Below are 24,129 nucleotides of genomic sequence, written 5' to 3' on the forward strand. Positions count from 1 at the left end.
CGACGTCAACAAGTTTCAAACCTTCTTGGGAAGAAGAGTATTTGATACTTCAAGAAAATAACAAACAAAATGATTAATAATATGTCACTACATAATTATATCACATTAAAAAAATTCAATCTGCAGCGCCGTTGTTCCTTGTGTCACGCCAATAAGTATGATAAATATGAAGGCCGGAAAAGGATAGCGGTTTAAAAAATAATGCTATTTGTTCGGGGCGCCGACCTAGAAAGATCTTTTGCACCATGTTAGGAATGTTAGGAAATTCCGGAAGTGTAACGTGTTGAATGTAGGGAAAGGAACGTTAAGGACGACAAAAACACCCAGTCCCCAGGCCAGAGATATTAATCATTTGCAATTAAAAACCCATGACCCGGCCGTGAATCGAAACCGGGGCCGCCGGGTGACAGGCGAACGCGTTGCTCCCTACATCGTGGGGCCGGACAAGAATAGCGTTACTAGAAAAACTTTTAAAAAACACATTTGAGGATGTAAGTACATTTCATATTACCCTACTTTACACTATTTATATTGTAATATTTGATAATTCCTCAGAAATGATTGATTTCTGTACCGGTATGTACTTCATTCCCGGTCTAGAAAGCCAAGAATAACGGCCGAGAGGATTCGTCGTACTGACCACACGACACCTCGCAATCTGCATGCCTTCGGGCTGAACAGCGGTCGCTTGGTAGGCCAAGGCCCCTCAAGGGCTGTAGTGCCATGGGGTTTGGGGTTTGGATGTACTTCATTGCTGTTCATATGGTAACATTTCCGAGCGGCAAGTACAGTACCGCCACGGTATGCAACCCGCCTGTCCGCTGCTCTCTTGTCACGTGACTGACAGCCGTCCCGAGCGGAGCAAGTAACACCGGCTCCCTAGAGCAATTGCGTGATGACGTCTGCTGTAAGTCAGTCCAGACGAAAATGCAAGCGACCTGTTGTGACAGACACAACACATTTGAAGGAAGGTCGGGGTAGTAGAGTGAATCGCATTCTCTGTGTGTCCTAGACACAGAAACCAGTGCCAATGTTATTTTTCTGACGGTCACCCGTGTGCAGTGAATTGGCATGTGTTCACAAACACTCACCACGCACGCGACGTAAAGCAAGATGAAAAACATTCACTTTCGTCCTTCTTTGACAGCTGTACCATATTTTAGCAAATCCACTTCCTATACACCCCTCACATTTGCGGTATAACTTTTCCTTAACCTCTGTATAACCTATTCTCTCAATCCTGAAAATGAGTTTCGACTGTCCACTTCCTGAGCTGCTCCACTGTAATCAGCTATATTCTAACACCACGTGGTGAGGTACCATGAAGTCTCGTGGCGTCATGATGGATTACAAATGGTCTAAGACATTCAGAAATATCGTGATGTTGTATGTCATCATTGGTCTGGAAAGGTTAACTGGCGGAGAACTTGGCTGTAATCCACTGCCTACTATGCGGAAGACTTTAAGCAGTACAAGTACTTTTGTTGTTTCCAAGTTGTTTTACGTCGCACCGACACAGATAGGTATTATGGCGACGATGGGATAGGAAAGGGCTAGGAGTGGGAAGGAAGCAGCCGTGGCCTTAATTAAGGTACAGCCCCAGCATTTGCCTGGTGTGAAAATGGGAAACCACGGAAAACTATCTTCAGGGCTGCCGACGACGGGGTTCAAACCCACTATCTGTCGAATACTGGATATTGGCCGCACTTAAGCGACTGCAGCTATCGAGCTCGGTGTGTACAAGTACTACCGAAGAAGAAGAAGAAGAAGAAGAAGACGACACGTGAGTCACTTGCATATATTTGTGTCAGTTGGTATCGATATCTCCGATGCGAACAATTCCACGGTAAGATGGGGCAAAGTATTGATTTTTGAACGAATCCCTTAATACCATTCAAGAATAGGCTATGAAATATGGATATCTTTGAGCCTTCGTGGCTCAGGCGGCAGCGCGCCGGCTTGTCACCGCTTGGTCCCGTGGTTAAAATCCAGGTCATTCCATGTGAGATTTGTGCTGGACAAAGCGGAGGCCGGACAGGTTTGTCTCAGGGTATTCCGGTTTTCCCTGTTATCTTTCATTCCAGCAACCCTTTCCAATATCATTTCATTTCATTTGTCAGGCATTAATCATTGCCCCAGTGAAGTGTGACAGGCTTCGGCAGCCGGCACAATTTCCTATCCTCGCCATTCCTGACATAGTCGAATGACCGGAAACAGGTTGTGGATCTTCATTATCGACATCTTTAAAATATCTGGAGATATTTGAGGTCGACGACCTTAAATACGTACGTTCCTAGTAAGATTTTATATGTCATGAGGAAAGATAAAGACAATTATTTTGATAATTCACTGGCAATACTTTTAATTTTATTTTTATAGATAAACTGTGAGCGAATAAATTTGTATTGTTATTATTTTTGAACTTTATTCGGGAGGCAACCGACAAACACACGTTTTTTTCTGCGCTCTCTATACAACTTAGCGTTACTTAATTGCTCCTGCTTTTTCACTTAGAGTGCCATTTCACGTACAGGTTTGTTGAAGGTCCACAGTGTGGGGTCCGCTCAAGGAATATTCTCTGAGGGCTAGATTCTTTCGCCCTGTGTGGCCGTGATGATGAGTATTCTCGAAGTAGACAAAGAAGATGCTTTATAAGACCAATCTAACTTTCATTATCTCCTTAAATCATCACCATTATTTCTGTTATTATTCATTCGGTCAGTCACAAGTCCTCCTGCAGTTTATAATGGTTATAATAGAAGACGTTGCCTGCATAAGACTACCACAGCAATATTACAAAATTAGGTTAACTGTAGGAAGTTGCACACTCCGTGACAGTTATCCAGAAGAACCACATTCTCTAGAAGGCCAATGATCTTCTTCCACAGTCAAAGTTTATCAGATTGTCTGCCGGTGATATGGTCCAGCAAATCATCATCTTTGCACGACAAACTGCCTAGCTTAATTATTGGTAAGGCGCTCGGGTTCTACGCTGAAGTTCGCGAGAGCAAATCTCGACACAGTTTGTTGGTATTTAAGTGTTCCTAAACATGAAAGTCCACCGACCCGTGGTGTAGGGTTAGCGTGCCTGCCTCTTACCCGGAGGTTCGATTCCCGGAGAGGTCAGGGATTTTTACCTGGATCTGAGGGCTGGTTCGAGGTCCACTCAGCCTACATGATTAGAATTGTGGAGCTATCTGACGGTGAGATAGCGGCCCCGGTCTAGAAAGCCAAGAATAACGGCCGAGAGGATTCGTCGTGCTGTCCACAGGACACCCCGTAATCTGCAGGCCTTCGGGCTGAGCAGCGGTCGCTTGGTAGGCCAAGGCCCTTCAAGGGCTGTAGTGCCATGGGGGGGGGTAAGTGTTAGGAAACATGAAAGTCCAATATCAGCGAACTCTGTAAGGGAACGCTTTCATGCTGAAAGTCGACGAACCGTACGATCTGTTGACTAAGTAAGACTCACATTATTATTACCACCAGGTATTATTATTATTATTAATCTCCGTGGTTCAGGCGGCAGCACTTCGGCCTCTCAACGCTGGGTTCGTAGTTCAAATACTGGTCACTCTACAGTAGCGGCGCTAAGAAGCTCGAGGACACCCTCCCCGCAATAATTGAAAATTGATAAGGAGAGTTACAAGATTATTTCGTAGTACAAGGTTGTATGACCGCCTCTGTGGTGAAGTGGTTAGCGTGATTAGCTGCCACCCCCGGAGGTCCGGGTTCGATTCCCGGCTCTGCCACGAAATTTGAAAAGTGGTACGAGGGCTGGAACGGGGTCCACTCAGCCTCGGGAGGTCAAGTGAGTAGAGGTGGGTTCGATTCCCACCTCAGCCATCCTCGAAGTGGTTTTCCGTGGTTTCCCACTTCACCTCCAGGCGAATGCCGGGATGGTACCTAACTTAAGGCCACGGCCGCTTCCTTCCCTCTTCCTTGTCTATCCCCTCCAATCTTCCCATCCCCCTACAAGGCCCCTGTTCGCCATAGCAGGTGAGGCCGCCTGGGGGAGGTACTGGTCCTACTCCCCAGTTGTATCCCCGACCAAGAGTCTGAAGCTCCAGGACACTGCCCTTGAGGCGGTAGAGGTGGGATCCCTCGCTGAGTCCGAGGGAAAAGCCGAACCTGGCGGGTAAACAGATTATGATGATGATGACAAGGTTGTATATTATTACAATGAACAGCAATAATAATAATAATAATAATAATAATAATAATAATAATAATAATAATAAAGAATAATAAAGAATGAGGGAAATTTGGGCTCTAAAGAAGGCCAAGTTCAGTGTCAAATGCAGCAAGACTTAACGTGGTCCTTGATGGCCCCAGCGAATTATATATAATAATAATAATAATAATAATAATAATAATAATAATAATAATAATAGTAATAATAATAATAATAATAATAATAATAATAATAATAATAATAATAATAATAATAGTAATAATAATAATAATAATAATAATAATAATAATAATAATAATTTACACAATTTAGTTTTCAAACACGAAGGAATTAAAACAATACATGATGACACCACACACACACACACACACACACACACACACACACACACACACACACACACACACACACAAGAAATGCGTATTCCAATTATAGTAACCAAACTATGCTGACTGTCACAATATTAAGAAATAATCTCGTTCCTAGGACCAAATAACTTACTACTATTTACAACTCAACCGTCCATCGTAGGCCTACTTTGCTACACTGTCTGCTGAGAGATATAAACAGGCTGGAAACTTAAATATTTAGTGTTATATAAGGGGGATATCTTCATTATCACACAGTCGCTGACTACTGGATTCTCAGATCTGGCTGAATACTTCAAAGCCTTGTTAATTGTTGTGAGTGGGAGCAAGGGATGGTTATTATTAGAACAGGTTGGGAAACCCACATTCTTTCAGAAATAACCATCCTACTCATACTTACGAAAGAAACTCTGTACTACGACGGCCTAAGATTGGAATAACACCACTTCTTTTTCTTCTTTTGCTACCACTTTTCCCCCACATCTGTGGGGTGGCGGGTGCGAACTGCGTCGGATATGTGGATTTGACCCTGTTTTACAGCCGGATGCCCTTCCTAACGCCAACCCCATATGGAGGGATGTAATCACTATTGGGTGTTTCTCTGGTGGTTGGTAGTGTAGTGTGTTGTCTGAATATGATGAGGAGAGTGTTGGGACGGACACATACACCCAGTCCCCGAGCCAGCAGAATTAATCAGTAGCGATTAAAATCCCCGACCCGGGACTCTCTGAACCAAAGGCCAGTGCGCTGACCATTCAGCCAACGAGTCTGACTAAAGTTTGGAATAACACTCTGTAATACAAATAATACTGAGTTGTGTGCTGTAGCTTTATCAATATGTAAAATCACTCTTCAAGTAATGAAGTACGGAAAAGTCATGGGCCCGTCACAAGCCATGGGTCCCCCGCCCTGTAGGGTCTGCGGGGTCCTTATCGTCACCACTGTCACTCCATGTGAGATTTGTGCTGGACAAAGCGGAGGCGGGACAGGTGTTTCTCCGGGTACTTCGGTTTTCCCTGTCATCATTCATTTCAGCAACACTCTCCTGTATCAAGTCATGTCATCTGTCAGCTTCGGCAGCGGGGACAATTCCTATCCTTGCCGCTGGACGGGGTGTTCCTTCATTCCATTCCTGACCCGGTCGAATGACGGGAAACAAGCTGTGGATTTTATTATTATTGTTATTATTATTATTATTATTATTATTATTATTATTATTATTATTATTATTATTATTATTATTACTATTATTTACTTATAGGATTCCCTCACAAGCACGGTACAAGTCTAAGAAACTTAAGCTGCTATGTTCCTCTGCATTTACTCTACACTCAGCTTGATTCCGAGGGATAGGCAAATCAAGAAGCAGTTTTTCTTTCTTGTTTTAATGGGAGACGATAGGTAAATAACTGAGAAATTCTGAAACTGGCATTGATTAGATAACGAAACTTTGGACACGCATTCACAATAGGTTAAAACTGCAGTTGATGCTTTCTGACATTTTTTGCTGAGAGTGAAACCTTCCAACCAATTTTCATTCTCTTTAACTATAACATCACTCAGCTACAACATTGAGTGATATCACTCTGTAAATTTGTATACATCGTTTAAGACAACAGAACCTTCGTTTGTTGGAAAAATGTTTATATTCTTATTACATGACTTTTAACAGTCCGACTCCTTGGTTGAATGGCCAGTGTTGAGGCTTTCGGTTCAGAAGGTCTCGAGTTCGATTGCCGGTCGGATCGGAGATTTTTATCGCGTTTGATTAATCCTTCTGGCTCGGGGACTGGGTGTTTATGTGATTCCCAACACTCTCCTTTTCAAATTCAGACAACATACCACACTACCAACCACCACAGAAACACGCAATAGTGATTACATCCCTCCACATAGGGTTGGCGTCAGAAAGGGCATCCGGCCGTAAAACATGGTCAAATCAACATTTACCGATATCGATAGCTGCTGTCGCTTAAGTGCGGCCAGTATCCAGTATTTGGGAGATAGTGGGTTCGAACCCCACTGTCGGCAGCCCTGAAAATGGTTTTCCGTGGTTTCCTATTTTCACACCAGTCAATGCTGGGCCTGTACCTTAATTAAGGCCACGGCCGCTTCCTTCCCAGTCCTAGCCCTTTCCTGTCCCATCGTCGCCGTAAGACCTATCTGTGTCGGTGTGACGTAAAGCCAATAGCAAATCAACATGTGTGACACAGTTCGCAACTGCGATCACACAGGTGTGGGAAAAGCGGTAGAAGAAGATTACATGACTTTTAACAGATTTTAAAAGTTTATGTTAATTTTTGACAATTAGCAGGACTCCATTTAAGAATATAATAAACATATTAAGGAAGTCTTCATGTGAAATTTACATTACTTAATACAAACAATGTGTGCCCAGTTTCATTACATTCTTGTAAATAGTTCTCGAAAAGAAATGCACCTATGTTATGAAAACTGTAAAGCTTAGAAAGGCTAGAAGGAAGTTGATGATGATCATGATTATGCTTGTTTAACGGGGCCTAACATCTAGGTTATCGGTGCACAGGAAGGTAGGGGACAAACAAAAGAAGTGCAAAGGATCATGATGAAGGGTATATATATGAATGATATTTAAAATGACCCCCTCCCCAGCCGTCATTCCCCCCCACCCCCACACATACACACACAAAAATGCACTGGCAAGCTGACCTACTTGCTTCTATTAGAAACGACAGACCTGTTATCCTTAACGCTGTAGTTTTGTTTACTTTCTTGAACACACTGTCGAATACTGTCATCCTGAACAACCTGTAAAGTGAAGATTCTATGTCTATTATCACAAGAAGGTCAAAAAAGAGTAGTTGAATGAGTGACTAAATTTCTAGAAAATGGAACTCGGATAATTAGTGTAGGTGAAGCATTATCTGATCAAGTAATGATTAATAGTTGGGTCCTCCAATGCAAATATTGAAAGAATATGGTACTCGCACTTCTTCCTTCCAGCCTGTGTCCAACACCAACGCACAGTGTAGTCAGAAAGTTTCAAGTGGCGAGCATTGTGCCTCCCTCAATCCGACGATGCGGCATCTCTCACTCATATAGCTGCTCAAAGGCTTCCTCAGCTCACATTGCTACTATGGCCCTATTCGGCCATATGGCTTGCATCTATGAATGAGGGAGGGATATATACGCACTATCCCCCTCAAATACACACACACGCACCCCTAGTGACACTTCCGCGCAAACAATCAGCATTAAACGCAAATGGGATATGTGGGTCTATGACGATACTGGGTGGCATAATTCACGAGCGATTCTTACATGTTGCACATTTTTTCTTCAAATTAACGTAATTAATTTATGTTCCAGGCCCTGCTATTTATCGATCCGAAAAACGCCTAGCCGTAGCAATAATAGCGTACTTGGTTTATCTGGAAGGCCAGTCTGTTTGACATGTGCTGCATGGGAAAATATTCTTCCTTATTACATTGGGCAGGTTTGCGAAATTATTAATTGGCTTGATAGAAAACAGTTCGTGTTTCAGAAAGGTTATTCCAACCTCTATTCGTCGGATTCCAGCAAGATATAGCAGATATTTTAGGTTCCTATTTACAATTTGCCTTACGTCGCACCGACACTGATGGGTCTTACGGCAACGATGCTAGAGGAAAGGACTAGGAGTGCGAAGGAAGAGGCCGTGGCCTTAGGCATAATTAAGGTACAGCCCCAGCATTTGCCTGGTGTGAAAATGGGAAACAATGGGAAATCATCTTCAGGGCTACCGACAGTGGGGTTCGAACCCACTATCTCCCGAATGCAAACTCACAGTTGCGCGACCCTAGCCGCCAAATGGAAAGTATTGTTATTGACCTATTCAAGGCTTTTGATAGCATAAACTGACCCCGTAATGATTAAGAATGGAGTTCCTCAAGGGGTATGATTGGACCTTTATGTTTTCTTATCTATATATAAACGACATGAGTACAGAAAGGGAATCAAAGATAATGCTTTTTTGCGAATCATGTTATAGTGTAGCGTATAGCATAATAAATCCGTCACGGGATTGCGGGCGAATGCAAAAACACCTGGATGAAGTTGTGAGATGGACAGGAGACAATGGAATGATAATAAACGAGGTGAAAAGTCATGTGAGATTCACCAAGAAGAAAAGTCCTCCCAGTTTTAATTGCTGTGTTGAATGGGGTGAAAGTAACACACTGAGAGGACTGTATCTAAATGTTTATATATGATCTTCATTAGGGTAATCACATAAACGGGAGTGTACTACATAAAGTTTACAGATCTCTTCATATGGTTATGAGGGTATTCCAGGAATTATTGTACGTTTTGTTGATACAGTGACGACCGCCACCGAATCTCTAGTTCTAAGTGAAATGTAAACCTCTGGGACGTGAATTATTACATCCAAAATCCTATGTTATTTGCGTAGGATTCGAGTCATGGTTACCAGAGTAAGACGTTAATGACAAAGTCACTCGGCTATTCTGTTTCCTTCACATAATAATAATAATAATAATAATGATAATAATAATAATAATGAAAATCCACAGCCGGTTTCCAGGCATTCGACCGGGTCAGGAATGGACTGAATGAAGCCCCCATCTAGCGGCGAGGTCAGGAATTGTGCCGGCTGCCGAAGCCTGCTGCACTCATACAGAGCAATGCTTAATGACTGGCAGATGAAATGATATTGGAGAATATTGCTGGAAAGGAAGATGACAGGAAAAAACCGGAGTATCCGGAGAAAATCCTGCCCCGCGTCTGCTTTGTCTAGCAAAATCTCACATGGAGTGATGGGGAAATAAATCACAGAACCCAGCCGTGAAAGGCTAACGCGCTGCCGCCTGAGCCACGGAGGCTTCAATAATAATAATAATAATAATAATAATAATAATAATAATAATAATAATAATAATAATAATAGCCGGACTGAGCGGCTCAGATGGTTGAGGCGCTGGCTTTCTGACCCCAACTTGGCAGGTTCGATCCTGGCTCAGTCCGGTGATATTTGAAAGTGCTCAAATACGTCAGCCTCAAGTCGGCAGATTTACTGGCACGTAAAAGAACGCCTGCGGGACGAAATTTCAGCACCTCGGCGTCTCCGAAAACCTTAAAAATGCAGTTAGTGGTATGTCAAGCCAATAACATTATTAGTAATAATGATCCCGAACACCATGGCGCCAGAGCCCTGATGGGCTTTGGCCTACCAAGCGATTGTAGCTCAGCCCGAAGGCCTGCAGATTACGAAGTGATGCATGATAAGTGCGACGAATCCTCTCGGCCGTAATTCTTGGCTTTCTATACGGGGGTTGCCACCTCACCGTCTGACAACTTCTCGCTTTTAGTCACGCAGGCTCAGTGGATCTTGACACATCCCTCAGATCAAGGTAAAAAACCTGACCTGGCCGGGAATCGAACCTCGGACCTACGGCCTAGAAGCAGGCACGCTACCCCTAAACGGCTTTGCAGGCAATAATAATAAAAATCTTTCTTGTTTCTAAATTTGTTTACTCTCCAGTGTTGGATTTTCCCTCGAACTCAGCGAGGGATCCCAACTCTACCGCCTCAAGGGCAGTGTCTAGGAGCGTGAGACGTTGGGTCGGGGGTTCAACTGGGACGGAGGATCAGTACCTCGCCCAGGCGTCCTCACAGGGACCTTGTAGGGAGGTGGGAAGTTTGGAAAGGATAGGCAAAGAAGAGGAAGGGAGCGGCCGTGGCCTTAAGTTAGGTACCATCCCAGCATCTGCCTGGAGAAGTGGGAAGCCACTGAGAACCACTTCGCGAATGGATGAGGTGGGAATCGAACACAGTAATAATAATAATAATAATAATAATAATAATAATAATAATAATAATAATAATAAGTCCGCCTGTGTGGTGTAGTGGTTAGTGTGATTAGCTGCCATCCCCGGAGGCCCGGGTTCGATTCCCGGCTCTGCCACGAAATTTGAAAAGTGGTACGAGGGCTGGAACGGGGTCCACTCAGCGTCGGGAGGTCAAATGATTAGAGGTGGGTTCGATTCCCACCTCAGCCATCCTGGAAGTGGTTTTCCGTCGTTTCCCACTTCTCCTCCAGGCAAATGCCGGGATGGTACCTAACTTAAGGCCACGGCCGCTTCCTTCCCTCTTCCTTGTCTATCCCTTCCAATCTTCCCATCCCCCGCAAGGCCCCTGTTCAGCATAGCAGGTGAGGCCGCCTGGGCGAGGTACTGGTCATCCTCCCCAGTTGTATCCCCCGACCCAGAGTCTGAAGCTCCAGGACACTGCCCTTGAGGCTGTAGAGGTGGGATCCCTCGCTGAGTCCGAGGGAAGAACCAACCCTGGAGGGTAAACAGATTAAGAAATAATAATAATAATAATAATAATAATAATAATAATAATAATAATAATAATAATAATAATAATAATAAGTGTTTAACCGGTATTTTACCGTGTAAATTTTTTTTAACATGACATTTGCTTCTCACATTTTTACAAGTTTGATAACCTGTATTATGATGGTATCTGAAGTAGTGTGTGTATCTGTAAATGTTTTACATATTAAATAAGACGCTCTTACCGCATTCATCTGAACGCGTGTTAAGTACGGGGATATAGACCTACATCCAGCTGCCAATAAGTAGTGTCCGTTAAAGAAATGGCGTATGGCTTTTAGTGCCGGCAGTGTCCGAGGACAAGTTCGGCTCGCCAGATGCAGGTCTTTTGAACTGACTCCAGCAGGCGACCTGCGCGTCGTGATGAGGATGAAATAATGATGAAAACGACACTTACAACCAGCCCCCATGCCAGAGAAATTAACCAATTAAGGTTAAAATTCCCGACCCTGACGGGAATGCAACCCGGGACCCCTGTGACCAAAGGCCAGCACGCTAACCATTTAGCTATGGAGCCGGACATTGAGTGTCCGTTAATCAGGATCCAGTCATTTGTCATTATCTACTCAGTTACACAGCATGACGAGTCTTAGCGTATTTGCCTATTTATGTGGGTTCATGGCCGACTTGTTCATATCCCCTTATTTATTTACACAGTAATTGAATAAATACAATAGAAAATATAATCATCATCATCATCATCATCTGTTTACCCTCCAGGGTCGGCTTTTCCCTCGGACACAGCGAGGGATCCCCACCTCTACCGCCTCAAGGGCAGTGTCCTGGAGCTTCAGACTCTCGGTCGGGGATACAACTGGGGAGAATGACCAGTACCTCGCCCAGGCGGCCTCACCTGCTATGCTGAACAGGGACCTTGTGGAGGGATGGGAAGATTGGAAGGGATAGGCAAGGAAGAGGGAAGGAATCGGCCGTGGCCTTATGTTAGGTACCATCCCGGCATTCGCCTGGAGGAGAAGTGGGAAACCACGGAAAACCACTTCCAGGATGGCTGAGGTGGGAATCGAACCCACATCTACTCAGTTGACCTCCCGAGGCTGAGTGGACCCCGTTCCAGCCCTCATACCACTTTTCAAATTTCGTGGCAGAGCCGGGAATCGAACCCGGGCCTCCGGGGGTGGCAGCTAATCACGCTAACCACTACACCACAGAGGCGGACAGAAAATATAATACAGTACATATTTCTAAATCAGTCACTTGTATAAGATGAAGGATGATTTCTGTCTGTGACGAAATTAAGTAGGCTACATCTCTCGGGAAAACATCTGAAAGCGTGCATATAACGAACTCCTTAAAAATTAGGAGATTCTAATTTTCTTATTCACGACTCGATTCGATTTCTAGGCAGATTACTGAATTTTAACCGCGTATATTTAATTCGTGTAGCTTGAAAGCTGAGTGTTAGTCCTACCTCTAACAATTCTGTAACTCACACACCGCATAAAGTACGGTACATCCCTCTACTACACTGGACACAGCATCCCTCTACTACACTGGACACAGAATATCCAGAAGTTCTGCTTCACTGTCTATATTTTAGGTCATCAGCCCAGAGGCTGGTTGGATCCTCCAATAGCACCACCTAAGTCTATGCAGCTACAGGAAAACCACAAAAACCAATGGCAGCACTAAAATGAGGCGGCGAGTTCGCCGTGCGGTTAGGGGCGCGCAGCTGTGAGTTTGCATCCGGGAGATAGTGGGTTCGAACACCACTGTCGGCAGCCCTGAATTGGTTTTCCGTGGTTTCCCATTTTCGCATCAAAATAGGAGTACCTTAATTAAGGCCACGGCCGATTCCTTCCCACTCCAACGAATTTTCTGCCCCATCGTCGCCATAAGACATGTCGGTGCGACGTAAAAGCAAATTGTAGAAAAAAAAAAGCAAGATGAGGTGTACTAGGCAAGATGAAGAGTGAGATTGCCATTGTTTTCCTCAGTGAGGTAGGCAGTGCTATTGTAGCATGACTAACCCTATGAGCAACACCTTTCACAACCCTCAGACGCGCTGGACGTGCTCCGACTGTCGTTACTCAGCACCACCCATACCCCAGCAACTTCCATATTGTCACAGCCTTGGATGAGACAGGTTCAGTGGAAGGTACACTTTGCTCTGGTCTATGCCAAGAGATGGATACAAAAGTACTGTATCCATCAAGAACTGACAGCAGGCAGCGTTGTGCTTCACAAGGCGGTAAAAGCCTCGGGGAAATATTAGTATTTTTTTTTTTTTTTTTTTTTTTTTTGCTAGTTGCTTTACGTCGCACCGACACAGATAGGTCTTATGGCGACGATGGGACAGGGAAGGGCTGGGAGTGGGAAGGAAGCGGGCGTGGCCTTAATTAAGGTACAGCCCCAGCATTTGCCTGGTGTGAAAATGGGAAACCAAGGAAAACCATTTTCAGGGCTGCCGACAGTGGGGTTCGAACCTACTATCTCCCGAATACTGGATACTGGCCGCACTTAAGCGACTGCAGCTATCGAGATCGGTAATATAGACTTTAATACAATGAAAGATATGATGGGTAGTGCATTTGACCACTGAAATGGATAGCGGAGCTTTAATAGTCACAACTAAGGCACCCTGGTGTAGGGGCAACGCGTCCGCCTGTCACCCGGCGGCCCCGGGTTCGATTCCCGGCCAGGTCAGGGTTTTTAAAATTGTAAATCATTAATATCCCTGGCTGGGGACTGGGTCGTCCTTAACGTTCCTTTCGTCACATTCAACACTTTACACGTCCGCAATATCCAAATACACGCAGGTTCATAACATATGGTGCAAGTAGGGGCAAAAGACCTTTCTAGATCGATGCCCCGAGCAAATAGCAAAAACAAGCACACCGAGAAAGTTGGCCATGCGGTTAGGGTCGCACAGCTGTGACCTTGCATTTGGGAGATAGTGGGTTCGAATCACACCGTCGGCAGCCCTGAAGATGGTTTTCCGTGGTTTCCAATTTTCACCAGGCAAATGCTGGCAGGGGCTGTACTTATATTAAGCCCTTTCCTATCCCATCGTCGTCATAAACCCTATCTGTGTCGGTGCGACGTAAAAAAACTAATACAGATGATAATTTGAAGGGTAAATTTGTAATCAAAGATCTCTAAGTGACCAAGCAGTGTTATTCATCAAAATAGGAGTAAAACAGCCATACAATGTTCTAAGTCACTTACTTAAACCATGGATTTTTTTTCTACGTCCATGTTTCTCAGAAAATAAAAAAAAAAATTTATTCTTCAGGATAATTATATTCACCTACAAGTATGTGTCAAATGATCACCGTGGCCAAAGCTTGCTTTTAGCACTGACAGTTTCATCATGAAAGAAAACCATAATCTATTTACTGTAAAATAATAGTTTTGTCTGTACATTACTCAGAACTTGAAAAGAATGGCATTTCTGTATCGGCCATGTCCACAGTAACAAGGAAATGTGGTTTTTGCTTTTCCGTAATTTCTGTCTGTCTGTATGTATGTACGTACGTACGTACACGCATCACTCGAAAACGGCTAAAGAGAATTTAATGAAAATCGGTATGCGAAGTCGGAAAATAAGTCGCTACAATCTAAGTGATAAATGATTTTATTCACGCTGATAGAAATGGTAGTTTAGGGGAAGGCCAAAAATTTAATTTCCAAATATTTACGTCACTAGTGGTCCTATCTCATCGAAAACTGGTATACAAAGTCGGAGAATGAGCCAATACAATATAGGCTATAAATAATTTTATTCACGCTGAATAAAATGGTAGGTTAGGGGAAGGCCAAAAATGTAATTCTCAAATATTTATGTTATTAGTGGTTGTATTGATAAATACTACATAACCAAAGTTATATAGAATTAAATTTTCGACCATGTATGTCTTATTTTACCGTACCGGGTATGATAACACAGATATTCATGAATTTGTATTTTTGTTGCGAAGTCCATATGGACCCCGAGCCACGAGAAAATGGACTAAGAGAATTTAATGAAAATCGGTATATAGAGTCGGAGAATAAGAAACAACAGTCTAAGCCATAAACAATTGTATTCACCCTGGATGAAATTGTAGTTTAGGGAAAGGTGCCTAAAATTTCATTTTTAAATACCTATGTTTCTGGTCCTATCGAAAAGTACTACATAACAAAAGTTACAGAGAATACAATTTCCAATTATTTATGTTTTATGCAGTTTTACCGTACTGACTATAATGAGTGGTATTTCAGAGTCGGAAGAAAACTAAATGTGAAGGCCTACAATATCGAAAGCGCATAACATTGATCAACAATAACATTACATTGACCATTGTTTGTTGTGATGTTCTTTGTCTCTTATGCTGCCTCTCAACTCCGATAGATGGGATTACTGCTGCGTATCGAGTATAACAGCCTGAGTGAATATTGGCGGGAAATAGCCGGGAAGTTAGAAAACTTTCTTCCTTAGCATTCCTCTGGTTCCTACCTACATTTTCTGATACAGCTCGTACGTAATACACTGCTTCTTCATAGTATTCCAGTTATTCGATCCCTACTCTGACGCGCTGTTTTGAATGAGTAGTGTGCATAATTAAGGCAGAGATGCTTAATTAGTAATAGTAGTAGTAGTAGTAGTAGTAGTAGTAGTAGTAGTAGTAACAATTTAGGTCTATTCCAAATTATAGCACCACAATTCACTAAATAACTCAAAATTCAACACTGAAAAGAGCCATAAATTTCCTCTTCACTTTTATTAAATTCTATATTCATTTTATTCCAAATTATCAGTGAAGAGGGGTTTCACCCCTGACATGAAGGAAAAATTTGCCTCCAAGTCAGATAGATTTTTCCGCCGCCAGGGTAATGAATTGATATTTTCCGACTCATCTGGTACTCTTAGGAAACTGCTTAGTAAAATGGCATACTTTCTGCCCTGGGAGTCTCCACTATTCGACCCTCTCCCCGCCAAAAAAAGACGAAGGGTGTTCACGAATCACGGCTGTCTGCGGCTTGGCCATTCCAGCTCTGGAACTTTGGACTGTTAGATCGGCAGTGTAGTTCTGTTCGTTAAAAGTGAGAAAATGTGTGGTTTTCATTTGATCGAGTATTTCATATGAAAGCATTGCTTTTAATCCCACCATTCCTACTGACGTCATTGCAATGTATGTTCATTTCAGTTGGTAAAACCACTAAGACAGTCTTTCTGAGGATGTAAAAAAGGCAGGTGGAGAGTGAGTGACTGCCTTTATAAAGGAAACTCCCCAACCTGATTGTGACTGATGGTAGTCTATGCAAGCGGGTCTACCATTATAGTGAAAATTGCCTAACTCAATCTTCAAACGAGAAAAGGTGTTTGATGACTTACCCGTCGTGTTTCTAGGGTAACGTTAAGAGCTATGCAATTTAATACAAACTTGCTCACAACGTGTACACTAGAATTCCGTAGCGAAGCACGGGTAAAACAGCTAGTTCATAATAAATAAGGAACTCACTTCACCCTTCCAGTGCCTCTTTGTATTGAGATAGTAGTGTCCAACTCCTAATGACCGACAAAATTCTACTCAAATTACAAGGGCAGAGGAGACTAACAAGACCTATTATGCTCAATCCAGCGCTCTAAGGATAAGATTCGATGTAGGATGAGATGTAGTATAATCACTGTGTGTTTTACTTTGATGTGGGAAGATGAACTGTTGCGGCCGCCAGAAGTGGCATTTGTTAATCTTTGTATTGTTACATTCGTGGAACATCATTTAGAGCACGTGGCTCTCAAAACTAGGAGTATAAATAAACTAAGTACACCATCTCTGATGGAATGGACTCGAAGATAATCTGTTTGTTACAGTCATCGATCTACCTCACCTTTTGCCTGTGAACCGACTGTAAAATCATTCCATATACAGCTCTTCCCTACGATGAACGGTTGGGTGTGACATCTAGGGTCGGTTGCTGTATGTATCACAGCGGGGTTGGTACAGTAGCTTGGTGAGGAAAACAACAGGGAGTTATCTTATTCCTCCATTCCCTGGAATGCACGTCTAGAGAGGCGTAGGCTCTCTGTTGGAGTAACTGTTAGGAATCGAGTACCTTCACATACATACTGCAACTGTTTCTCGCACCCTTACTAGTCTCCTGATAGCTCAGTAAACATGACTACGAACAACGGTGTAATTAAAACCAAAATCTCGTGTGGCAATGGCACTAACTTTCTAAGTACTGAATGATGTGTTTTGGGTTTATATTGTTTAAAACGCTACAATCTGGATTTCACGAGGAACATCACTCGCAGTCTTCAGAAAGAAATACACTTATCGTTAACAATGCTGAAAAGGCTGAATTTAATCATAATCAATGACTGCACGATGTAAGAGTAGAATTTGATCAAAAATGTTAAGAAGGAAGGAAACGGTGGGAAGGAAGACAGTGCAGATGAATCCTAAATAAGAGGCATAAGAATTCACTATCACAGGACATTGTAGGTACAGGGTTAGTTCCACATTTGGAAAGACCGTAGTTCGAATTATTTTTGTTCCTTGTCGGGCTGAGAATGGTTGATGGTGTGGGTTACTGTAGTCACGTCCTAGTTCGTGAACCATGGTCAACGACTGAGTGGCCTAGTAAGTGGTCCTGAGTGTCGGGATACCAGTTGCTATGGAATGGGAGTGGGCATCTCGGACATACTCTGAGTCGTGGCCTTCCTTGTGCTTAGGCGGCTAGGACTATACAATTCACTGGTGGTCCCTAACCCGTAAGAGGAGAGGTCCTCACTTGGACTATGTGTAAGTAAGATAGCATCCTGCTTCATGAATTTACCAAGCTCAGAACGTTTTAAGCAAGCCTCTGACGTATGGGAGTAACGGAGCCCCACTCTCATTTGACAGGCGAGGGACTCCTTGGAAACAACTTGGCGAACGAAATGGAATTCGATGGGGAGCTATCAATATTAATGGGGCTTATACTATGTTATAGAGGGTAAGAGAAGTGGAGGGAGACCAAGACGACGATGGTTAGATTCAGTTTCTAACGATTTAAAGATAAGAGGTATAGAACTAAATGAGGCCACAGCACTAGTTGCAAGTAGAGGACTTTGGCGATGTTTAGTAAATTCAAAGAGGCTTGTAGACTGAACGCTGAAAGGCATAACGGTCTATAATGATAATGTATGTATGTATGTATGTATGTATGTATGTATGTATGTATGTATGTATGTATGTATGTATGTCGGGCTGAGTGGCTCAGACGCTGGCCTTCTGACCCCCACTTGACAGGTTCAATCCTGGCTCAATCCGGTGGTGTTTGAATGTACTCAAATACGTCAGCCTCGTTTCGGTAGATTTTATGGCACGTAAGATAACTCCTGCGGGACAAAATTCCAGCACCTAGGCGTACCCTACAACCGAAGAAGTAGTCAGTAAGACGTAAAGCCAATAAAATTATAATAATTTTTATTTATTCATTTTTTGAGCAACTGTACATTATTTCTAGATAATTTCCCGTTTCATTTTCTGAATTAAGAATAAAATACTTCAGAAAATGATAATGTTTTCGGTTTATGCCGAACTAAGCAACACATGATGCCTCAAAATCTTGTAATCTATTCTTCATTTCGGCAGAGGAAAATATGCCTGTTAGAAAAACTGCTGCTGTTTCTCGAACACCTGATAACTGTTGATTACGAACAATGGTGACATGTAAGTAAAAACTTTAAAAATAAAATTAAAAATTTCGAGTAGTCATTGGCTTCTTTCGAAGGCGGCCGCGGTTCGAGTCCCGGCCAATGCATGTGGAATTTTTGAACCGAAATGTCATGTCCTTTCAGTTCGGAATCCACGCAAAATTTGAGGTAGGCCTACCCGGGCTATGATCACTGTTTCAATAGTAATGTGAAATGATAAGCTTTGCTGATGTTCAAAGCCCCATATGGGGCTGGGACAGTGCGCTTGTATGTGAACCTGATTGGACATGCCAGCCTCCAGTTGACAGATTTATCGACATGTAAGAGAAATGGTTTTGGGCAAAATTCTGGCTCCTCGGCGTCACCAAAAACCGTAAATGTAGTAACATTGTTACAAGAGGTTAATACTAAAATCAACGGTGACTTATACTCACCCACAGAGGTATAAAATACCGTAAATTGTAATATTCACTTTGTGTATTTGTGTGTTGAGCACATGATTTTTCCGCGTTAAGTGTCATTGGAATCAATAAGATGTGGAAAAGAGAAGACAGTGACTATTCCCTTTAATATTCGGCGAAAATTTGGCCTACTTCCATAGATGATGATTATATTATTATTATTTTACGAACTCCGAAGAGAGTTGACCTGTTTCTAAATTATAGGAAAAGTGACCTCTCTCATTATTTCCAGGATACGAAATGGGTAACAATCCTAGTACATCCCAATGATATATCTTATTACATAAACGAGTTGAATTTCAAACTTCAGGTCCAGACACAACAATATTTACTTATTAGAAAAGAGAAATCATTAAAAAAAGAAATGCAAGTTTTGACCGAACATAATCGCAGAAGGAAACTATTTAAATGGTTCAGTCGTACTTTGATTACATAATAATTTCGTGTGGCTATTTCTAGCCGAGTGCAGCCCTTGTAAGGCAGACCCTCCGATGAGGGTGGGCGGCATCTGCCATGTGAAGGTAACTGCGTGTTATTGTGGTGGAGGATAGTGTTATGTGTGGTGTGTGAGTTGCAGGGATGTTGGGGACAACACAAACACCCAGCCCCTGGGCCATTGGAATTAACCAATGAAGGTTAAAATCCCCGACCCGGCCGGGAATCGAACCCGGGACCCTCTGAACCGAAGGCCAGTACGCTGACCATTCAGCCAACGAGTCGGACTTTGATTACATAATAGAAGCAGACTATTTTAGTGCAGATATAATGAATTCTGCATTAAATAGGAATTAAATGAGAGTACAGACAAGGCTCACATGACAGACTTCTGCACTAAACAATGGATATATCTACAGTACAGGAAAGAATAATCTACCAACAACGCAATTTTTCCGAATTTGGTTGAAAGGGGGTTTCATCATCATCATCATCATCATCATCTGTTTACCCTCCAGGGTCGGCTTTTCCCTCGGACACAGCGAGAGATCCCACCTCTACCGCCTCAAGGACAGTGTCCTGGAGCTTCAGACTCTTGGTCGGGAATACAACTGGGGAGAATGACCAGTACCTCGCCCAGGCGGCCTCACCTGCTATGCTGAACAGGGGCCTTGTGGAGGGATGGGTAGATTGGAAGGGGATAGGCAAGGAAGAGGGAAGGAAGCGGCCGTGGCCTTATGGTAGGTACCATCCCGGCATTCGCCTGGAGGAGAAGTGGGAAACCACGGAAAACCACTTCCAGGATGGTTGAGGTGGGAATCGAACCCACATCTACTCAGTTGACCTCCCGAGGCTGAGTGGACCCCGTTCCAGCCCTCATACCACTTTTCAAATTTCGTGGCAGAGCCGGGAATCGAACCCGGGCCTCCGGGGGTGGCAGCTAATCACGCTAACCACTACACCACAGAGGCGGACTGAAAGGGGGTTTCAATAATTTTATTTCGTTCAATAGAATTCTATTACATGGCTTAGTATGTAATAAGATAACGGCAAATGGGATGTATTTTCTAAGCCTTGACACTTCTTAACGGTATTTAATTTAGTTTAAGATTATTGTATAACCGACAACATTTAAGGGAAATTACTTACTGCATTTTAATGTTCGATTCTAAATAATCTGAAATGTTTTAGCTGTAAACCTATTGTCTCCATTATGCACTTGACCCTTGTAAACAAATAATGTGACCAAACATGGGGAAATATTAGATTTTAAATATATCAGAAGCAAGCAAGCAGCCGAGTAGCGTCGCTTGTCCTTGTGTTTCAACTACCTTGCGTTCTTGAAGCAAGATTTTACACGACAATCTCTACGAACATTGAAGACGATATGTATACGGGCATTCTGAACTCGCTGGAGCTTCATATTATATTTTTCGTAAATATCGCTGTAGATTAAGGCACCTTAATCCAAAATAGGAAATTTCAGTTTGTATCAACATAATACGCCCCACGGTAAAATGAAATGAAATGGTGTATGGCTTTTAGTGCCGGGTTGTGTCCGAGGACTTCGGCTCGCCAGGTGCAGGTCTTTTGATTCGACTCCCGTAGGCAACCTGCGCGTCATGATGAGGATGAAATGATGATGAAGACGACACACACACCCAGTCCCCGTGCCTGGGAAATTAACCAATTATGGTTAAAATTCCCGATCCTGCATGGAATCGAACCCGGGACCCCTGTGACCAAAGGCCAGCACGCTAACCATTTAGCCATGGAGCCCGACACGGGGACAGGATGATACGGCAAACACCGAAGGAACTGATGCCATATAGGAAACACTTTCTTGAACAGGTAATTGGAGTGGCAGCACCAACACAGATATAGCTTTATTATTATTATTATTATTATTATTATTATTATTATTATTATTATTATTATTATTATGGCCTTTCCATCAAATTATTGTGGTCAACACTTGATTAGGAATTGGCCCAGTTTTACGTTCGTATGACCTTCCTGACTCCAACCCTCGGTGGAGGGATGTATTCACTAATGCGTGTTCCTCTACCTTTTATTACCATTTGCTTTACGCCACACCGACACAGGTTCGAAGGTAATCCCAAAATAAGGTCTCCTATTTTTTTATAAATACATAGACCTACTTATTTCTACAATAGTTTACATAATTTTACAGCTTGAACATTTAGCTATTTTTCCACATAATCACCATTTCGGTCAATGCATTTTTGTAGACGCTGTAACAGTTTTTGTATGCCCATGTCATACCAGCTTGCCGCCATGCTGTTCAGGAAGTGTGGTCTTTAGTCGGCATGCGTGGCAACCATCTTGCGCACATCTTCCGGTATTTCACCTTTTCCGTAAAAATTCTGTGAGCGGCGCTTCGGGAAACCTCAGGAGCCAAAGTGCAGAGATCATCCAGGGTGATCCGCCGATCTTCACGCATGATTTGCTCAACCTTCACGACTGTCTCGACGGAAATTGACGGTCTCCCGCTCCTTTGTTCGTCAATTTGTGATGGATTTCAATCACTTCACTACCTTTTGCGTTCAAAAACCTAATAACTGCGCGCACTTCGCACTTGGCGGTAACATACAACGGGAGCTCCATCCTCAACGGCTGCCAAGTGAAGACTGAGTGCCTCAGCGCGGCGTGCGCACGTTTATATGTGAGCGCGGGAAACATTCTTTACAATATTGTGACCAACAGCCACACGAACAGAGTTCTGTATTTATAAAAAAAATAGGAGACCTTATTTTTGGGATTACCCTCGTAGGTCTTACAGCGACGATGTGATAGCAAAGGGCTAGGAGTGGGAAGGAACATACTTTGGCTGTAATTAGGATACTGGTGTGTAAATGGAAAACTTCGGCTGCTGACAGTGGGGTTCGAACCCACTATCTCCCGAATTCAAGCTGATGGCTGCGTGACCGAAACCGCACAGCCACTTGCTCGCTTCTCTTGTGTTTGACAGTGAGGTGTGTTATATGTAGATGAAGAGAAGTGACGAACACAAACACCCTATTACCGAGCCAGCGGATTTAACCATGCACAGTTAAAATCACCGAGCTGGCCGGAAACCGAAAAATAGTACACTGACCATTCAGTCAAGGAGTCGGCTATTATTACTATAAAACAAGCTGCAATTAGGACTATCCGGGTGGCAATGGTTGCTTAGAGTAGAATAACAAATTAATTCTAAAAGAAACATATGCAATTTTGTAGGCTGCGTGGTATGAGAACTTACCCATAGCAGAAATTCATATAATACGGCAACTTTTATACCTCTGGTATAAAGAATTGTCGGTATTGACTAAGGAAGCTTCTCAGGATATTAAAGCTTGCTTCAAAATTAGCATAATTAATATAGGGAGTTATACGCCATCTCAATAGCATTCACTTTGGTCAAATGAGCATCAAAGAACTGGAAGATTTTAATGTGAATATTCCTAATGACTGAGTTTCTACTGTCACTGAATCCCCTTCCTATTCGTTATTTCTTGTATTTTCTTAATTGTGACGTTTAAGAATCGACAACGGGCCATTTTGACCGTAAGTAAATAGTACTGAGTTAAGATAAAAGTTTCTCTGTAAATTATGCTCATTTTGGTTCAGAATTTTAAATCCTGGTGAATTTTTTCGGTCTACTTTGTACGCACTCTATGCGGTGAACGGGAAGATTTTTCCACTGACAGCAATACATTGTATTCAGCATCATCATCATCATCATCATCATCATCATCATCATCATCATAAACCTTGGTGTCACCTGAAGTTGTGACTCAGCATATCATGCCCAGGATGGAAGGCAATTTACAATAAATAACGTGCATACACTTCTATACTTAGGAGCTGCTCACTAAAACCATTATGTTTTCCCTGTTCTCTTTCGCATCTCATACCACACTCTAAGCCTATTAATGTTCAGTCTATCCCTCTAGTCTACTAAGTCCATTACTGCGGTACTCTTCTCCCTCTCAACCCTTCTCAAGCGCTTAATTTCCCTCCCCATCGTCAAATTCATCCATGTTAACACGGTTCTTTTCACTAATCCATTCTTGATTAAAAGTTTCGATTGGGTCTAGAATATTCTCCCGAACTCTGATTCACTCCTTTCTTAACTGAGCTGAAAAAATATCTCTTACATAATTGTGGCACCTATGTTCTCCAAACAACGGTCTGACCTTACCCTGAGTGTATGTTCCGGTTACCACAAATCTCATTTATTAAAATTATGTCCACTTCAGAACACAGCATGTCACCACCGACGAATGGAGGGCGACCGTTTACAGGAAGAGACAAAGGCTTTAAAATACAGTGTTTTACTGTAACCTTAATGATACAAATATCGCTTCGAATTAAGACCAACATACAGGGTGGCACACAGAAAGTTTTTCACTTCAAGTATCTTCTAACTAGATAAAGATGGCGGCAGGTGGTCTTCACCCAATAGAATAAATATTATTCTTACAAGTTGCTTTTCTTACGGCGACGGTAGGATAGTTTAAGGCCTAAGAGTGGGAAGGAAGCGGCCGTGGCGTTACTTAGGGTACAGCCCCACCATTCGCCTGGCGTGTGAAGATGGGAAACCACAGAAAACCACCTTCAGGGCTGCCGACAGTGAGGTTCGAACCCACTA

The sequence above is a fragment of the Anabrus simplex genome, chromosome 2 (genome assembly GCF_040414725.1).
Source record: "Anabrus simplex isolate iqAnaSimp1 chromosome 2, ASM4041472v1, whole genome shotgun sequence".
Classification (NCBI taxonomy): Eukaryota; Metazoa; Arthropoda; class Insecta; order Orthoptera; family Tettigoniidae; genus Anabrus; species Anabrus simplex.